This window comes from Coregonus clupeaformis, chromosome 8, assembly GCF_020615455.1.
Source record: "Coregonus clupeaformis isolate EN_2021a chromosome 8, ASM2061545v1, whole genome shotgun sequence".
Taxonomy (NCBI): Eukaryota; Metazoa; Chordata; class Actinopteri; order Salmoniformes; family Salmonidae; genus Coregonus; species Coregonus clupeaformis.
In genome coordinates, this window is record NC_059199.1 from 63,512,701 (window position 1) to 63,533,180 (window position 20,480).

Consider the following 20,480-nt stretch of genomic DNA (forward strand, 5'->3'; position numbering starts at 1 on the left):
ATAACATTTTTGACATGCGTTTTTCTGGATTTTGTTGTTGTTATTCTGTCTCTCACTGTTCAAATAAACCTACCATTAAAATTATAGACTGATAATTTCTTTGTCAGTGGGCAAACGTACAAAATCAGCAGGGGATCAAATACTTTTTTCCCTCACTGTATATATATTTGCGAGAAAAGCAACATATGGGGGATTGGAAGTGATGCAGACAATTACATTGATGGAATTTACAATCTATCTGCTATATTACAGTTTTTCTCAGTCGCTTTGGTGCATTTTTCACATCATCCCTAACATGTGCAAAATAATAAGTGCATTTCTCAGAACAATTTGTACAAACTGCAATATACAATAGATATGTTTCTAAAGCTAGTCAGTCACTAAAAATCCTTAGTACATCTCTCAAAAGTAAATATTCATGCCAATGATCATGTCAGTGTCATCAGAATGATAAGTCATTGAGTCATTGTTCACGAACAAGGTTGTCAAAATGTTTAGGCATGTTGTCAATGGAACTGTGCACTTTGACAGTATTACCTGATGTAAACTTAGGCTACAGTTTGGATGACAGTTACTGTATTGAAAATGCACAAGGCTGCACTTCTATGGCATATATCAATTTCAACAGTACTATTTACATATTACTGTATGTGGGTTATTGATTGAAAGAGACTGGACAACCCAAGGGGCACAAAGGAAAAAAACTAAATTAGAAAGAAACACAGGAAACCACCCCTAAGGCACACTTTGCCCACAGCACTGTTCTAGTGCTGTCTCTACACATCCAGACGTTCCTGTCTGTCAGCCCACATATTCTCATCCACATCACACCGGATATTTTCCCTTCCAATGCAACGTGGAAAGAATCTTTTGGAATGCCTTATCCATCCTCTGCAGGCGTTCTACTGTGGTGTCCTCACATGCTGCATCCATTGCAGCCAGCAGGGTCATCTGTGTGTGTGGCTGACGATCGTACACCTTCCACCTCCATGCTGAAAATAACTCCTCAATTGGGTTAAGGAATGGTGAATAAGGTGGGAGGAATTCTATGAGCATCCTCGGGTGGGTCACAAACCATTGCCTTATGATGTTTGATCGATGGAAACTCACATTATCACAAATGACCACATACTTTGGCAAATCCTCTCTAAACAGACCCCCTCATCATCAGGGATGAGAGCCCTGTAGAGAGTCTCTAAAAAGTTGAGTAGATGCTGGGTGTTGTATGGCCCTAAAAGGGGGATATGGGTTAGGACACCATGCTCCGAAATAGCAGCACACATGGTGATATTTCCTCCCCGTTGGCCTGGCAAATCCACAGTAGCTCTGTGACCGATGATATTCCGACCCCGCCTTCTGCATTTGGTCAGGTTGAAGCCAGCCTCATCCACGTATACAAAGTTGTGAGAGGGTTCACTTGATTCCAACTCCATTATACGCTATATCCCAGAACACACAGTTGAATTTGTTTTGGTAAGGAAGAGTGACATAAAATGTACATATATTGCATGTTCCTTCCACAGCAATGGGAAATGTGTGCAGTTTATGCTTACTGTACTATGTAACACTATAAAATGTTGCTGTAAAGTAGTTACATAGATATATGTTTTACCTGTACATACTGGTACCGTAGCTCCTTAACTCTGTCCTCATTCCTTTGGAATGGTACACGGTACAGCTGTTTCATACTCATCTGGTTTCTATGCAGCACCCTGTCGATGGTTGAGATGCTAACCGTATGGATGTTTTCAAAGACATCGTTGTCTTCTATAATGGTCCTTTGTATTTCCCTGAGTCTCATGGCATTGTTTGCTCGGACCATGGTGCAAATAGCCTCCTCCTGTTGAGGTGTGAAAAGGCGTCCTCTGCCACCGGTTTGAGGTAATCTTGCAGTCCTATGTGTGGAAAAATGCAGTGATGCATCGCACACTTTCACATAGACAAAAACTATGCGAACACACATTTTACTGTAAAACATACAGGTGGGTGCATGTAAGGTGCAGTATGTATCTGTATAGAGTATATTTCTGTATGCTGTGAAATACAAGTGGACTACTGTAATATGAAGCATTGTAGGAAGTATACAGTATACTGCTTATATACAGTAACAGTGCACTGTACATTGGTGGACATACCTGTTCTCTCTTCGAAACGTTTGTACTATTGAGGACACGGTTGATCTCCCAATATTCGGCTGCACCCTTCGACCCGCCTCAGCCATTGTAAGGCCATGATTGAATACATGGTCTACAATAGTGGCCCTTATGTCATCAGATATGCGCCTATGTCCTCTTCTGCCTCTTCCTCTGTTTTGCCTTCCACCACGCATCCTTGCTCCTCTTCTTCCTCCTCTTGGCTGTTGACCCTGTTCGTTTCCTGGTCCATCCATTATTGGAAAATTGCAACTCTGTGTTGTGGTCTGTCTATATATGCTTGCCAATTGATTCTTCATGAGATGCACCTTTGAGCAATTTATACAACTGGTTGATTGTTGGTTGAACTAACACTTTACATTCCTTCATGAGTGAGGGTTAATTTCACCTGCACGATTCAGCAATTTACGTTTTTGTACAAAAGGTCTAATAGAAATGTGTAAAACTATGCTTGACAGTTTATGACAAATAGTTCAACAATTTTGCATGTAATGGCTTATGCAAGGAACTAATGCCTAGATGTTTTGAGGGTAAGACTATTCAACAGAGAACCATCTACTATATTTTGATAAACATGACATGAGCAATTGAAAATGTGGAAAAAAGCTGACACTTGTACATTATCAATTGCAATATGTACAAAAGCAATTGCAATTTGTTCAAAGGAATAAGAAATTGCTTTAATGATGTGCACAAGTGACTAGATGATTTGGAATTTGTACAAGTAGTATCAAGAATTGCACTTTTGATCTAAGAAATGCACCAAAGCGACTGAGAAAAACTGTAAGCTGATCTACCCCCTAAAAAATAAATTAATAAATAATAATAATAATAATAATAATAATAATAATAATAATAATAATAATAATAATAATAATAATAATAATAATAATAAACTGGAACCACTTCGCTGCTTGAATCCCTAATAATAGTAAACAGAATGGCAGCAGCATAAGTGGTGGGTGGGTGGGTGGGTGTAAGTGTGAGGGTATTAGTGTTAGTTTGTGTGTGTGTGTGTGTGTGTGTGTGTGTGTGTGTGTGTGTGTGTGTGTGTGTCGTGTGTGTGTGTGTGTGTGTGTGTGTGTGTGTGTGTGTGTGTGTGTGTGTGTGTGTGTGTACTGTTTTGGTGACATATGAAGACAATTTTATGACAACTCACCTTCAATGTCAGGGACGCTCGGAAATATGAGGACATTTTTGGAGTCCTCATTTTTCCGAGCTCACTACAGTGTTCTAGACGACCATAGAATGCCCCTAAACCAAAAATCTGAAAAGTCTTTAAATGTCACAATCTCATGATTTGAAGTGTGTGTGTGTGTTTACGCTTTTTGCTCACCTGTGAATACGCCACCTAGTGGTCAGTTTTGGAACATTAACACACTTTAAACACACTTTAGTCACGTGACACACTTTAGACATGTGACACACTTTAGTTACGTGACATTTCCTGGTTTTGTTTGAGCACACTTTCCAACTATTCAAGATAGATTTACTTGAATACACATAATACATGTCATCATAGTCAACTATAACTAAGCTTTGGATAAAAGTGTCTGCTAAATGGCATATTATGTATTTATTATCATAAAATCCCCCTAAATCCCTCAAATAAAAACGTAATTTAGCATCAATTAGCCAGATAAGCTAATGTTAGCAAATTAGCTGAAAGGAAAGAAAAGGACTTTTGCCACATGGAAAATTCAGAACTGGAAGATGTGCAAGAGAAATGAAGGTAATACATTTATTTTTCTTCATTTACAACTAAAGAGATTGTTATTATCTAAGCTGTTCTTACATTTAAGTGTTCTTGACCACAAATGTTACTTAGCACTATCATGTTTTTCCATTTAAAGCCAAAGTGATGATATTGGTTGTTCAGTTCAGATAATGTTATTTGTAGCGTTTACAGTACTATACTTTTATAACAGTATTTATCTTTGAAGGTGTTAAGATTGCTTACTGTGCTTACTGTGAAAAGATTGCTATTGTGATTGCAGTTGCATAAGGTTTGCACTGATCAGTTAGCCTAATAAGCTAACCGGATACTGCATTAGTAAGAACATGAGCACGATATGACTAAAGGCAGACTAATACCATTTGATATATCCTTATTCGATTCAAATCAAGTATTAGTCTTTTTCTGTATTTGTCTCGCTGACTTTTTGTCATCCAATGTAGATGTTTTCTAGTTGAGGAGCACATGGGCAATTGAAGAGCATGTCAAAACGAAGAGCCAGACTTAGTCCTGAGGCTGAGGCTATTAATTTTATTATTTCTGGAAGTGACAAGCCTTGTATAAAGTCAAATGGATCAATGACTATAAAGGTATGTTATACACACACGCTACACTTATTGGGTCATACCATATTGGGATGTAATTTGAAACACATTCAAGTCTTACACAAGTGAAAAAATCACTGCGTACCGCTGCATTAGACACATACGGCTTTAACATCCAATTTCAGAAGTTATGTTGTGATTCTTTTTGCAAGCAGTTGGGGGATGGGGAAAATATTCAAGATTTATGAACTACACCTCCCAACATCTATTAGAATGTGTGATATTGGTGGTAATTTCCTTGGCCAGTCGGGCAGACCGTTCGGGATCTGTCAAAGAATTATAAAATATATAAATACATGTCCCTTCTTGCATGTATTTTGTCACCGCTTTTATATACACTGCTCAAAAATAAAGGGAACACTTAAACAACACAATGTAACTCCAAGTCAATAACACTTCTGTGAAATCAAACTGTCCACTTAGGAAGCAACACTGATTGACAATACATTTCCACATGCTGTTGTGCAAATGGAATAGACAACAGGTGGAAATTATAGGCAATTAGCAAGACACCCCCAATAAAGAAGTGGTTCTGCAGGTGGTGACCACAGACCACTTCTCAGTTCCTATGCTTCCTGGCTGATGTTTTGGTCACTTTTGAATGCTGGCGGTGCTTTCACTCTAGTGGTAGCATGAGACGGAGTCTACAACCCACACAAGTGGCTCAGGTAGTGCAGCTCATCCAGGATGGCACATCAATGCGAGCGTGGCAAGAAGGTTTGCTGTGTCTGTCAGCGTAGTGTCCAGAGCATGGAGGCACTTCCAGGAGACAGGTCAGTACATCAGGAGACGTGGAGGAGGCCATAGGAGGGCAACAACCCAGCAGCAGGACCTCTACCTCCGCCTTTGTGCAAGGTTGCCAGAGCCCTGCAAAATGACCTCCAGCAGGCCACAAATGTGCATGTGTCTGCTCAAACGGTCAGAAACAGACTCCATGAGGGTGGTATGAGGGGCCCGACGTCCACAGGTGGGGGTTGGGCTTACAGCCCAACACCGTGCAGGACGTTTAGCATTTGCCAGAGAACACCAAGATTGGCAAATTCCGCCACTGGCGCCCTGTGCTCTCGCAGGTTCACACTGAGCACAGGTGACAGACGTGACAGAGTCTGGAGACGCCGTGGAGAACGTTCTGCTGCCTGCAACATCCTCCAGCATGACCGGTTTGGCGGTGGGTCTGTCATGGTGTGGGGTGGCATTTCTTTGGGGGCCGCACAGCCCTCCATGTGCTCGCCAGAGGTAGCCTGACTGCCATTAGGTACTGAGATGAGATCCTCAGACCCCTTGTGAGACCATATGCTGGTGAGGTTGGCCCTGGGTTCCTCCTAATGCAAGACAATGCTAGACCTCATGTGGCTGGAGTGTGTCAGCAGTTCCTGCAAGAGGAAGGCATTGATGCTATGGACTGGCCCGCCCGTTCCCCAGACCTGAATCCAATGGAGCAGATCTGTGACATCATGTCTCGCTCCATCCACCAACGCCACGTTGCACCACAGACTGTCCAGGAGTTGGCGAATGCTTTAGTCCAGGTCTGGGAGGAGATCCCTCAGGAGACCATCCGCCACCTCATCAGGAGCATGCCCAGGCATTGTAGGGAGGTCATACAGGCACGTGGAGGCCACAAACACTACTGAGCCTCATTTTGACTTGTTTTAAGGACATTACATCAAAGTTGGATCAGCCTATAGTGTGGTTTTCCACTTTAATTTTGAGGGTGACTCCAAATCCAGACCTCCATGGTTTGATAAATTTGAATTCCATTGATAATTTTTGTGTGATTTTGTTGTCAGCACAAGTATTTAATAAGATTATTTCATTTATTCAGATCTAGGATGTGTTGTTTAAGTGTTCCCTTTATTTTTTTGAGCAGTGTATATACACTGATGATTTTTTCAGTTTTAATTAAATAGATTATAATACAGAATATTTATTGTTGTATTTTGTTGTAGACACCAAGTGACAAGATCCCAGCTCAACCTTCAGCAGACCGAGAAGTGAGACAGAAATCCACTTCATCCTTCCAACAGGTTATTAAACATTTATTGTAGATATTTTCTATTTAAATTAAAATGATGTCTCAGTTCATACTAATATATAAATTAAATGGCTTTTTACTGTATTACAACCAACTTTTTGTGTAAAATGTTCACAATATCAACATCCCGTAACTTGTTTCGATATCATTGCGTAAACAAAATTAGCCCGACCATTTGACAGAACTAACCGCCCCTCAAAACATAAAATTAATCTATATTCTCTCTAATACCTATGTTTGTTTGTTTTTTGGGCAATGTTTTTGCCCATTTAACATAATTCTTATCAATTTGCGTGATTTAATTTATATGACAGTAGATCCATTTTCATTACTTTTAAGGTTGTGAGCTTTCTTTGACCACAAAAGGATAACTCAAAGTCAGGAACCTTGACTCTAGATGTGTTCAGTCGTCAGGTCCTCATTTCGTACTTAGTCTGTTCAAGACGTAAATGTGTTTCAGATGACGTCCCGATATGGTATGACCCAACCAGAGTAGTGTGTGTTACACGGTCCTCAATTGTTGGTTAGTAGATATTGTACAGTTTTAACCATTTCTATAGAGTCTTGCATAATAAGCCCAGATCCACATATGAATTATCTTTCCTAACATCTGTGGTCAATGCAGCCCTTGACCTCAGCAATGAGTCTCACCCCAAAGGCGATTATGATAGACAGGTGGTAGGAATATATTGTGACTGAACTGAGTAAAATCATTAGTTTACTAATTAGATAAGATCTATATTATATAACACAATATTTATGACATGTTATTGTTGTATTTCGTTGCAGACACCAAGTGACAAGATCCCAGCTCAACCTTCAGCAGACCGAAAAGTGAGACAGAAATCCACTTCATCCTTCCAACAGGTTATTAAACATTTATTGTAGATATTTTCTATTTAAATTAAAATGATGTCTCAGTTCATACTAATATATAAATTAAATGGCTTTTTACTGTATTACAACCAACTTTTTGTGTAAAATGTTCACAATATCAACATCCCGTAACTTGTTTCGATATCATTGCGTAAACAAAATTAGCCCGACCATTTGACAGAACTAACCGCCCCTCAAAACATAAAATTAATCTATATTCTCTCTAATACCTATGTTTGTTTGTTTTTTGGGCAATGTTTTTGCCCATTTAACATAATTCTTATCAATTTGCGTGATTTAATTTATATGACAGTAGATCCATTTTCATTACTTTTAAGGTTGTGAGCTTTCTTTGACCACAAAAGGATAACTCAAAGTCAGGAACCTTGACTCTAGATGTGTTCAGTCGTCAGGTCCTCATGTCGTACTTAGTCTGTTCAAGACATAAATGTGTTTCAGATGACGTCCCGATAGGTATGACCCAACCAGAGTAGAGTGTGTGTGTTACACGGTCCTCATATTGTTGGTTAGCGGATATTGTACATTTTTAACCATTTCTATAGAGTCTTGCATAAAAAGCCCAGATCCACATATTAATTATCTTTCCTAACATCTGTGGTCAATGCAGCCCTTGACCTCAGCAATGAGTCTCACCCCAAAGGCGATTATGATAGACAGGTGGTAGGAATATATTGTGACTGAACTGAGTAAAATCATTAGTTTACTAATTAGATAAGATCTATATTATATAACACAATATTTATGACATGTTATTGTTGTATTTCGTTGCAGACACCAAGTGACAAGATCCCAGCTCAACCTTCAGCAGACCGAAAAGTGAGACAGAAATCCACTTCATCCTTCCAACAGGTTATTAAACATTTATTGTAGAAATTTTCTATTTAAATTAAATTGATGTCTCAGTTCATTCCAATATATAAATTAAATGGCTTTTTACTGTATTACAACCAACTTTTTGTGTAAAATGTTCACAATATCAACATCCCGTAACTTGTTTCGATATCATTGCGTAAACAAAATTAGCCCGACCATTTGACAGAACTAACCGCCCCTCAAAACATGAAATTAATATTTATTCTCTCTAATGCCTATGTTTGTTTGTTTTTTGGGCAGTGTTTTTGCACATTTAACATACTTCTTATCAATTTGCGTGATTTAATTTATATGGCAGTAGATCCATTTACATTACTTTTAAGGTTGTGAGCTTTCTTTGACCACAAAAGGATAACTCAAAGTCAGGAACCTTGACTCTAGATGTGTTCAGTCGTCAGGTCCTCATTTCGTACTTAGTCTGTTCAAGACGTAAATGTGTTTCAGATGACGTCCCGATATGGTATGACACAACCAGAGTAGAGGTGTGTGTTACACGGTCCTCATATTGTTGGTTAGCAGATATTGTACAATTTTAACCATTTCTAAAAAAGCATAAAAAGCCCAGATCCACATATGAATTATCTTTCCTAACATCTGTGGTCAATGCAGCCCTTGACCTCAGCAATGAGTCTCACCCCCAAAGGCGATTATGATAGACAGGTGGTAGGAATATATTGTGACTGAACTGAGTATGATAATTAGTTTACTAATTAGATACGATCTATATTATATAACACAATATTTCTGACATGTTATTGTTGTATTTTGTTGCAGACACCAAGTGAAAAGATCCCAGATCAACCTTCAGCAGACCCAGAAGTGAGACAGAAATCCACTTCATCCTTCCAACAGGTTATTACACATTTATTATATATATTTTCTATTTAAATTAAATTGATGTCTCAGTTCATTCCAGTATATAAATTAAATGGCTTTTTACTGTATTACAACCAACTTTTTGTGTAAAATGTTCACAATATTAACATCCTGTAACTTCTTTCGATATCATTGCATAAACAAAATTAGCCCGACCATTTGACAGAACTAACCGCCCCTCAAAACATGAAATTAATATTTATTCTCTCTAATGCCTATGTTTGTTTGTTTTTTGGGCAGTGTTTTTGCACATTTAACATACTTCTTATCAATTTGCGTGATATAATTTATATGGCAGTAGATCCATTTACATTACTTTTAAGGTTGTGAGCTTTCTTTGACCACAAAAGGATAACTCAAAGTCAGGAACCTTGACTCTAGATGTGTTCAGTCGTCAGGTCCTCATGTCGTACTTAGTCTGTTCAAGACATAAATGTGTTTCAGATGACGTCCCGATATGGTATGACCCAACCAGAGTAGAGTGTGTGTGTTACACGGTCCTCATATTGTTGGTTAGCGGATATTGTACATTTTTAACCATTTCTATAGAGTCTTGCATAAAAAGCCCAGATCCACATATTAATTATCTTTCCTAACATCTGTGGTCAATGCAGCCCTTGACCTCAGCAATGAGTCTCACCCCAAAGGCGATTATGATAGACAGGTGGTAGGAATATATTGTGACTGAACTGAGTAAAATCATTAGTTTACTAATTAGATAAGATCTATATTATATAACACAATATTTATGACATGTTATTGTTGTATTTCGTTGCAGACACCAAGTGACAAGATCCCAGCTCAACCTTCAGCAGACCGAAAAGTGAGACAGAAATCCACTTCATCCTTCCAACAGGTTATTAAACATTTATTGTAGAAATTTTCTATTTAAATTAAATTGATGTCTCAGTTCATTCCAATATATAAATTAAATGGCTTTTTACTGTATTACAACCAACTTTTTGTGTAAAATGTTCACAATATCAACATCCCGTAACTTGTTTCGATATCATTGCGTAAACAAAATTAGCCCGACCATTTGACAGAACTAACCGCCCCTCAAAACATGAAATTAATATTTATTCTCTCTAATGCCTATGTTTGTTTGTTTTTTGGGCAGTGTTTTTGCACATTTAACATACTTCTTATCAATTTGCGTGATATAATTTATATGGCAGTAGATCCATTTACATTACTTTTAAGGTTGTGAGCTTTCTTTGACCACAAAAGGATAACTCAAAGTCAGGAACCTTGACTCTAGATGTGTTCAGTCGTCAGGTCCTCATGTCGTACTTAGTCTGTTCAAGACATAAATGTGTTTCAGATGACGTCCCGATATGGTATGACCCAACCAGAGTAGAGTGTGTGTGTTACACGGTCCTCATATTGTTGGTTAGCGGATATTGTACATTTTTAACCATTTCTATAGAGTCTTGCATAAAAGCCCAGATCCACATATTAATTATCTTTCCTAACATCTGTGGTCAATGCAGCCCTTGACCTCAGCAATGAGTCTCACCCCAAAGGCGATTATGATAGACAGGTGGTAGGAATATATTGTGACTGAACTGAGTACAATCATTAGTTTACTAATTAGATAAGATCTATATTATATAACACAATATTTATGACATGTTATTGTTGTATTTCGTTGCAGACACCAAGTGACAAGATCCCAGCTCAACCTTCAGCAGACCGAGAAGTGAGACAGAAATCCACTTCATCCTTCCAACAGGTTATTAAACATTTATTGTAGAAATTTTCTATTTAAATTAAATTGATGTCTCAGTTCATTCCAATATATAAATTAAATGGCTTTTTTACTGTATTACAACCAACTTTTTGTGTAAAATGTTCACAATATCAACATCCCGTAACTTGTTTTGATATCATTGCGTAAACAAAATTAGCCCGACCATTTGACAGAACTAACCGCCCCTCAAAACATGAAATTAATCTTTATTCTCTCTAATGCCTATGTTTGTTTGTTTTTTGGGCAGTGTTTTGCACATTTAACATACTTCTTATCAATTTGCGGATATAATTTATATGGCAGTAGATCCATTTACATTACTTTTAAGGTTGTGAGCTTTCTTTGACCACAAAAGGATAACTCAAAGTCAGGAACCTTGACTCTAGATGTGTTCAGTCGTCAGGTCCTCATTTCGTACTTAGTCTGTTCAAGACATAAATGTGTTTCAGATGACGTCCCGATATGGTATGACCTAACCAGAGTAGAGTGTGTGTGTTACACGGTCCTCATATTGTTGGTTAGCGGATATTGTACATTTTTAACCATTTATATAGAGTCTTGCATAAAAGCCCAGATCCACATATTAATTATCTTTTCCTAACATCTGTGGTCAATGCAGCCCTTGACCTCAGCAATGAGTCTCACCCCAAAGGCGATTATGATAGACAGGTGGTAGGAATATATTGTGACTGAACTGAGTACAATCATTAGTTTACTAATTAGATAAGATCTATATTATATAACACAATATTTATGACATGTTATTGTTGTATTTCGTTGCAGACACCTCAAGTGACAAGATCCCAGCTCAACCTTCAGCAGTTCGAGAAGTGAGACAGAAATCCACTTCATCCTTCCAACAGGTTATTAAACATTTATTGTAGAAATTTTCTATTTAAATTAAATTGATGTCTCAGTTCATTCCAATATATAAATTAAATGGCTTTTTACTGTATTACAACCAACTTTTGTGTAAAATGTTCACAATATCAACATCCCGTAACTTGTTTCGATATCATTGCGTAAACAAAATTAGCCCGACCATTTGACAGAACTAACCGTTCCTCAAAACATAAAATTAATCTTTATTCTCTCTAATGCCTATGTTTTTTTTGGGGGGGCAATGTTGCCCATTTAACATACTTCTTATCAATTTGCGTGATTTAATTTATATGACAGTAGATCCATTTACATTTCTTTTAAGGTTGTGAGCTTTCTTTGACCACAAAAAGGATAACTCAAAGTCAGGAACCTTGACTCTAGATGTGTTCAGTCGTCAGGTCCTCATTTCGTACTTAGTCTGTTCAAGACGTAAATGTGTTTCAGATGACGTCCCGATATGGTATGACCCAACCAGAGTAGTGTGTGTGTTACACGGTCCTCATATTGTTGGTTAGCAGATATTGTACAGTTTTAACCATTTCTATAGAGTCTTGCATAATAAGCCCAGATCCACATATTAATTATCTTTCCTAACATCTGTGGTCAATGCAGCCCTTGACCTCAGCAATGAGTCTCATCCCAAAGGCGATTATGATAGACAGGTGGTAGGAATATATTGTGACTGAACTGAGTATGATAATTAGTTTACTAATTAGATACGATCTATATTATATAACACAATATTTCTGACATGTTATTGTTGTATTTTGTTGCAGACACCAAGTGAAAAGATCCCAGATCAACCTTCAGCAGACCCAGAAGTGAGACAGAAATCCACTTCATCCTTCCAACAGGTTATTACACATTTATTGTAGATATTTTCTATTTAAATTAAATTGATGTCTCAGTTCATTCCAGTATATAAATTAAATGGCTTTTTACTGTAACACAACCAACTTTTTGTGTAAAATGTTCACAATATTAACATCCCGTAACTTGTTTAGATATCATTGCATAAACAAAATTAGCCCGACCATTTGACAGAACTAACCGCCCCTCAAAACATAAAATTAATCTATATTCTCTCTAATACCTATGTTTGTTTCTTTTTTGGGCAATGTTTTTGCCCATTTAACATACTTCTTATCAATTTGTGTGATTTAATTTATATGGCAGTAGATCCATTTACATTACTTTTAAGGTTGTGAGCTTTATTTGACCACAAAAGGATAACTCAAAGTCAGGAACCTTGACTCTAGATGTGTTCAGTCGTCATGTCCTCATTTCGTACTTAGTCTGTTCAAGACGTAAATGTGTTTCAGATGACGTCCCGATATGGTATGACCCAAACAGAGTAGAGTGTGTGTGTTACACGGTCCTCATATTGTTGGTTAGCAGATATTGTACAGTTATAACCATTTCTATTGAGTCTTGCATAAAAAGCCCAGATCCACATATGAATTATCTTTCCTAACATCTGTGGTCAATGCAGCCCTTGACCACAGCAATGAGTCTCACCCCAAAGGCGATTATGATAGACAGGTGGTAGGAATATATTGTGACTGAACTGAGTATGATAATTAGTTTACTAATTAGATATGATCTATATTATATAACACAATATTTCTGACATGTTATTGTTGTAATTTGTTGCAGATAACAATTGACAAGATCCCAGGTCTTCATATTGTTGGTTAGCAGATATTGTACAGTTTTAACCATTTCTATAGAGTCTTGTTTAAAAACCCCAGATCCAAAAACAGTATTGTTAATTTCTTAAGCCAAATTATTTTCACATACAGTATAATGTATAATATTCTAATTTACTGTTACGGTACTGTGTTATTACAAACAAATATTTATTTTTCATCATTTAATTCAAGGCAAGCAAGTCCAGTGGATTTGTACCCTTCCAGTGTCCTACTTCAAAGCTGGTAAGAAAGCTGCATTATTTTCATTAGATAAAATAGTTAATGTTCTTAATTAACACAGAAATTTCAAGTAAGACTTATACAAATTAATTTTTGATTTGTACAGCTTAGAAAAATACGCCATTTGCGAAATCTGAGGCGCCATCATGATCGTCGGAGATCGTTATGAGAAGGCTAAAAAGAGATAGCTGAGAGACAGAGGTCAATCTTAAAAGGAAGACTGCCTTACCTGCAGGGGAAAGGGATGGATGACATTGAGGTCAATCCTGAAGGTAACATTTTGTTTGAAATATAGTTTTAGTCACTTCAAATATAACTATTATAAGTGTTGTTAGTCCTTAATTTAAATAACTGGCAGTAAATGTTTTTACCCAACCAGATGAAGTAGAAATGAGTGATGATGATTCCAGCGAAGAAACCATTGCTGACCTACATCAATGCAAAGGTATCCTGACTTGCATATATGTGGTAATATCTTTAAGTTATGTAACATAAATGCACATTTCTGTGTGGATTATCGAAATTATCCTCTATCTGTTTTTAAACAATCACATTGGTGGTGATAAGTAATTCCACATTTATGGATTTGCAATCAGTTTATGTTTATATCTCAAATATCAGTTAATATCTAATGTAGAATTGAATATTGCCTGACATTGAGGTTGTTTACAGGAATAATACAAGCAAGCAAACGTATTGTCATAAAGCTCATAGAACATAATCACATTTATCATTACTATGCAAAGGCTCAACAACAGAGACTTCTAGGGACCAGACACTTCTGAGGCAAACACCAGAGTCAACCACCCTGGACAACATGGAGGGCACTTCTGAGTCAACCACCTGGACAACATGGAGGGCACTTCTGAGTCAACCACCCTGGACAACATGGAGGGCATTCCCTGAGTCAACCACCTTGGATAACGTACACATGAGCAACACACAACCAAGACATGGTAAAATAGTCACATCCCAAGCATCCTCAAAGTGCTCCAAAGGAAAGCAAGGTTAGTAAGCATTTTGTATTCACATGTATTGATAACATCATATAACTACTAACTAGAATCCTTTGTATTATATCCTCCATTTGTCACTTTAGCAGAGCTCATTGTTAATCAGTTGTATTTTGTTTCCATTTATGAAAGCTGTGAAGGTGAGAAGCAAGTGGACAGGTGATGAAGTGAAAGCTGTTGAGCGGCATTTGCTTCATTTCATAACAAGCTGCAGAATACCAGGTAAAAGGACTGTGACTCCTGCCTCCAAGCAGAGCCAGTAGCTCTGAAAGACAGAGACTGGGTTGCTATCAAATACTACATCCACAACAGAAACGTAGCATTAAAAAGGAAGATGAATAGATAGAACTAGAGCATGCCAACTGTAGCTCAGGTACCATTCAATTCCAATTTCAATCAGCTTCTCCTCAGATAGTGTTAATATCTGTGGGTTTCATGTTCATATTATTTTATTTTCCTTAAATGATTTATATTGTTGGTTCTTGTACAAACATGCCACATAGGCTCGACTGTAGATCCCACATGTTCGTATGTTTATGTATAATTGAGGGCTATTAATGAGCATATGTTTGCCACTTATGGTCACATTTTTTGGAATAACAGTTGATGATATAGGTTAATACTCTGCTCTCATTGACAGGGAAAAGAGATAAACAGTACTTAAAGGGATTGTTATTGTTCTTAAGTTTTCAGAAGCACTTTGTTCTTAACCACAAGTTGTTGAATGTGGCAAGGTGTTTAAATTACTGTTAAACTATTCCATTTCAATGGGTGCTTGTAACAGGCCTCGTGTATGGTAACTTGCACTATGTAACTATGATGTAAATCCCTACGTTATTTAGACAGGTTAGCTGAATGTACACTGTCATGTTTCATAGAAGCTGGATGCTTTAATAGAGAGTTTCTCATTCATTTCAAACATGCCATTTCTACTGCCTTGTGCATAGCAGGGAAGGAGGCAAAGTGTAGGTAGTCTATTCTGGGTGTTCAATTGATTTGTTAATTTGCATATTTTCGCTGGCACTCAATAAAAAAGTAAGGCATAAAGTGTTCCCTCTTTTTTTACATGAATATTGACTGCAAATGTATTGTTATAAATAACAATAATACGACTTAAACAGTAGACTGAGAATATATTATATTTATGAGCTATGTGAACATGGATAGGCATTTCTGTTGAAGGTTACCTGTCTGGTGAGCATGATTATTATACATTACATTACATTTACGTCATTTAGCAGATGCTCTTATCCAGAACGACTTACATATATATATATTTTTTTGTACTGGCCCCCTGTGGGAATCGAACCTACAACCCTGGCATGCAAACGGCATGCTCTATCAACTGAGCTACATCCATGCCGGCCATTCCTCCCCTACGCTGGACGAATTGTGCGCCGCCCATGAGTCTCCCGGTCGTCGGCCGGCTGCGACAGAGCCTGGATTCGAACCAGGATCTCTAGTGACACAGTTAGCACTGCGATGCAGTGCCTTAGACCACTGCGCCACTCAGGAGGATTATAATAATTTTTTTAAAGCTTTAGTTAAGTATTGTACACCTATGATTCTTATGCAGACATTTCAACATGTAACCGGAACCACGTTAAAATACAGACCCTATTTACAGGTTCTTCATAAGTCACATAAACCTGAAAATCAGTGTGTATCTATGGGCTGCTGTTGCTATGGGCCTTATATGTCACATGAACCCGAAAAAGTCCTCATATATACTATTAAAATCAGGTCTGAACAAAATATAGCCCTAGACAAAATCTCAACAGATGGATGTATTCCTAGAATCATGGGACCAAACTATTCTGATTCCCAGGTCTCTTGGACCTTGGGAAAGGCATGTCCCAATATGTCACATTTTTGTCATAAGTCCTGATATTGTCTATAAACACGTATGTGTGTGTGTGTGTGTGTGTGTGTGTGTGTGTGTGTTTGTTTGTGTGTGTGTGGATAGCCTGCTGGCTCCCCTTCCTCTGCGGAAGCACAGTTCCCGCTCAGCCCAGTCAAAACTGTTCGCTGCTCTGGCACCCCAATGGTGGAACAAGCTCCCTCACGACGCCAGGACAGCGGAGTCACTCACCACCTTCCGGAGACATTTGAAACCCCACCTCTTTAAGGAATACCTGGGATAGGATAAAGTAATCCTTCTACCCCCCCAAAATTGTAAAGTGGTTATCCCACTGGCTATAGGGGTGAATGCACCAATTTGTGAGTCGCTCTGGATAAGAGCGTCTGCTAAATGACGTAAATGTAAATGTAAATGATAGATAGATAGATAGATAGATAGATAGATAGATAGATAGATAGATAGATAGATAGATAGATAGATAAGATAGATAGATAGATAGATAGATAGATAGATAGATAGATAGATAGATAGATAGATAGATAGATAGATAGATAGATAGATAGATAGATAGATAGATAGATAGGATAGATAGATAGATAGATAGATAGATAGATAGATAGATAGATAGATAGATAGATAGATAGATAGATAGATAGATAGATAGATAGATAGATAGATAGATAGATAGATAGATAGATAGATAGATAGATAGATAGATAGATAGATAGATAGATAGATAGATAGATAGATAGATAGATAGATAGATAGATAGATAGATAGATAGATAGATAGATAGATAGATAGATAGAAGGGTGGGTGAAGGTGTCTGGGATGATGGAGTTGATGTGTGTGCCATGACCAGCCTTTCAAAGCATTCTCAGTTTTTTCCTGTTTTATTGCAAATACTTTTTTGTGGTGGCCTAGTCACTTTTTAAACCATCTGCAGTTGTTTAACCAAGGCTGACAACCTCTTTCTCTTTAAGGATTTTCTCTAAGACAGACTATGATGTCTTTCTCTCTAAATCCACAGAGACGCTTGACCTCAGTCAGCCCAGGCTTGACTAGGGGCCCTGGTCGAAAGTGGGGCACTAGAGAATAGGGTGGTGTTTGGGTTGAGCCCCTTGTCTCATTGCCATATCAGAGGCTGCCTCTTGGTCAGAACCCCATCCACCTTCAGTCCTGTGATTGGTTAATTGCCTTTGAGAGAACCTCTGACCCCTTTCAGCTTTCAGGAAAAATGGCTGGATGCAGCAGAGGTCACGACACCCTTCAACTTCTCTCTTCTCATTTACACCTTCTTCCGTCTCTTTGGTTCTTTTAAAGCCCTTTTGCTTTTTATGGCTCAGTGCTTCCAGGACCCCCCACACACACACACAAACACACAACTCACGCAAACACCTCCACAAACGCACACACACACACATTCCCCCACCCTCCTTCTTGCTTTACCTGTGGCAGCAGTATGCTGTTTTTCTTAGTCACTCAGACCTTAAAGACCCCAAATGGCACCCTATTCCCTATATAGTGCACTACTTTAGACCAGAGAATGGCACCCTATTCCCTATATAGTGCACTACTTTAGACCAGAGAATGGCACCCTATTCCCTATATAGTGCACTAATTTAGACCAGAGAATGGCACCCTATTCCTTATATAGTGCACTACTTTAGACCAGAGAATGGCACCTATTCCCATATAGTGCACTATTTTAGACCAGAGAATGGCACCCTATTCCCTATAGAGTGCACTACTTTAGACCAGAGAATGGCACCCTATTCCCTATATAGTACTACTTTAGACCAGAGAATGGCACCCTATTCCTTATATAGTGCACTACTTTAGAGCAGAGAATGGCACCCTATTCCCTATATAGTGCACTACTTTAGACCAGAGAATGGCACACTATTCCCTATATAGTGCACTACTTTAGACCAGAGAATGGCACCCTATTCCCTATATAGTGCACTACTTTAGACCAGAGAATGGCACCTATTCCCTATATAGTGCACTACTTTAGACCAGAGAATGGCACCCTATTCCCTATATAGTGCACTACTTTAGACCAGAGAATGGCACCCTATTCCCTATATAGTGCACTACTTTAGACCAGAGAATGGCACCCTATTCCCTATATAGTGCACTACTTTAGACCAGAGAATGGCACCCTATTCCCTATATAGTGCACTACTTTAGACCAGAGAATGGCACCCTATTCCCTATATAGTGCACTACTTTTGACCAGGGCCCAAAAGACACCAGTCACAGACAACACCAGACTTCAAAGCAGCTCAGAGTCCACCCCTAGCTCTCTGCCTTGTCTGACTGAGCTTGTTTGGAACAAGTTACGCCACAAACAAATTGTTCTCTAGGAAATACAGTCGTTCAGTACTTCGAAGAATGGAGCATGTTTCAACTTAGGTACCCAGCGGCCAGTGGGCAAAACTGCTTGAAATGACATTGTTGCATCCAGAAACTAGTATTTGACAACATTATGAAGTCTTTTCAACCAGTTTGCCTGCTGGGGAGGTACTGATATATTGATTTTGAGGGAGTGTGTCTATAGGATTGTGTGTGTTAGCGACTGAGTCTCTCTCTTTCTCTGTATCTCTCTCTCTCTCTCGCTCTCTCTCTCTCTCTCTCTCCCTCCCATCTCTCCCTCCCCCTCTCCCCCTCTCTCTCTCCCTCTCCTCCTCTCTCTCCCTCCCCCCCTCTCCCCCTCTCCTCCTCTCTCTCCTCCCTCCCCCTCTCTCTCTCTCTCTCCTCTCTCTCGCTCTCTCTCTCTCTCTCTCTCTCTCTCACTCCCTCTCTCTCTCTCACCCTCTCACCCTCTCTCTCTCTCCGTCTCTCTCTCTCTCTCCCAGGCACCTCCAAGGGTATTTGAAATCAGTATCATAGCGGCTGCAGTGGCTGATTCATTGAATGATTCTGAAGAGGTTATGAGCAAGCCAAGGACAAAGTTCTCTCTCTCTCTACACTCCCCACCAGAAACGTTTACTAGCCTTCAGAACCAATCACCTTTTAATGCTACTCTCCTTCTCAAGACTAGCCAGTTCATATAGTACCTACCTAGTGTGTGTGTGTGTGTGTGTGTGCGTGCATATGTGTGTGTGCGTGTGTGTGTGCATTACGTAACGTTGTCAAATCTATGGGGTAGAGGGGGAGGGAGAGAGAGAGGGGAGAGGGGCGGGAGAGAGAGAGGGGGAGAGAGGGAGGGAGATATGGAGAGGGGGAGATGGGGAGAGAGAGAGGGGTGAGGGGGAGGGAGGGGGAGAGGGGGAGGGAAATATGAAGGGGGAGAGAGAGAGAGAGAGAGAGAGAGAGCGAGAGAGAGAGAGAGAGAGAGAGAGAGAGAGAGAGAGAGAGAGAGAGAGAGAGAGAGAGAGAGAGAGGGGGGAGGGGGAGGGAGAGAGAGAGAGAGAGGGGGGAGGGGGGAGATATGGAGAGGGGGAGAGAGAAAGGGGAGAGAGAGGGAGGGAGATATGGAGATGGTGGGGAGAGGGGGAGAGAGAGAGGGGGAGAGGGGGAGGGAAAGAGAGAGGGGGAGAGGGAGAGGGAGATATGGAGAGGGGGAGAGGGGAGAGAGAGGGAGGGAGAGGGGGTAGGGAGATATTGAGGGGGAGGGGGAGAGAGAGGGGAGAGGGGAGAGAGATATGGAGAGGGTGGGGAGAGGGGGAGAGAGAGAGGGGTGAGAGGGGAGGCAGAGAGAGAGGGGGAGAGGGGGGAGAGAGATATGGAGAGGGTGAGAGGGGGGAGAGAGAGAGGGGGGGATACGGGGAGAGAGGGGGGTGGGGGGAGGGAGATATGGAGAGGGGGTGAGAGAGAGGGGGAGAGGGGGAGGGAGATATTGAGAGGGGGAGAAAGAGGGGGAG

At 39.5% G+C, this 20,480-nt stretch overlaps 2 long non-coding RNA genes across 2 annotated transcripts; both read left to right on the top strand.

Moving 5' to 3' along the window:
* The first annotated feature begins 10,877 nt into the window (after window positions 1–10,877).
* On the top strand, window positions 10,878–13,865 carry LOC123491540. Its single transcript, XR_006661370.1, has 3 exons — window positions 10,878–10,906; window positions 13,690–13,740; window positions 13,844–13,865. It is a non-coding gene; the product is annotated as an uncharacterized LOC123491540 (long non-coding RNA).
* Window positions 13,866–13,920: 55 nt separating this feature from the next.
* Window positions 13,921–14,600, top strand: LOC123491541. The gene is made up of 3 exons (XR_006661371.1): window positions 13,921–14,009; window positions 14,117–14,182; window positions 14,484–14,600. It is a non-coding gene; the product is annotated as an uncharacterized LOC123491541 (long non-coding RNA).
* Window positions 14,601–20,480: the final 5,880 nt, after the last annotated feature.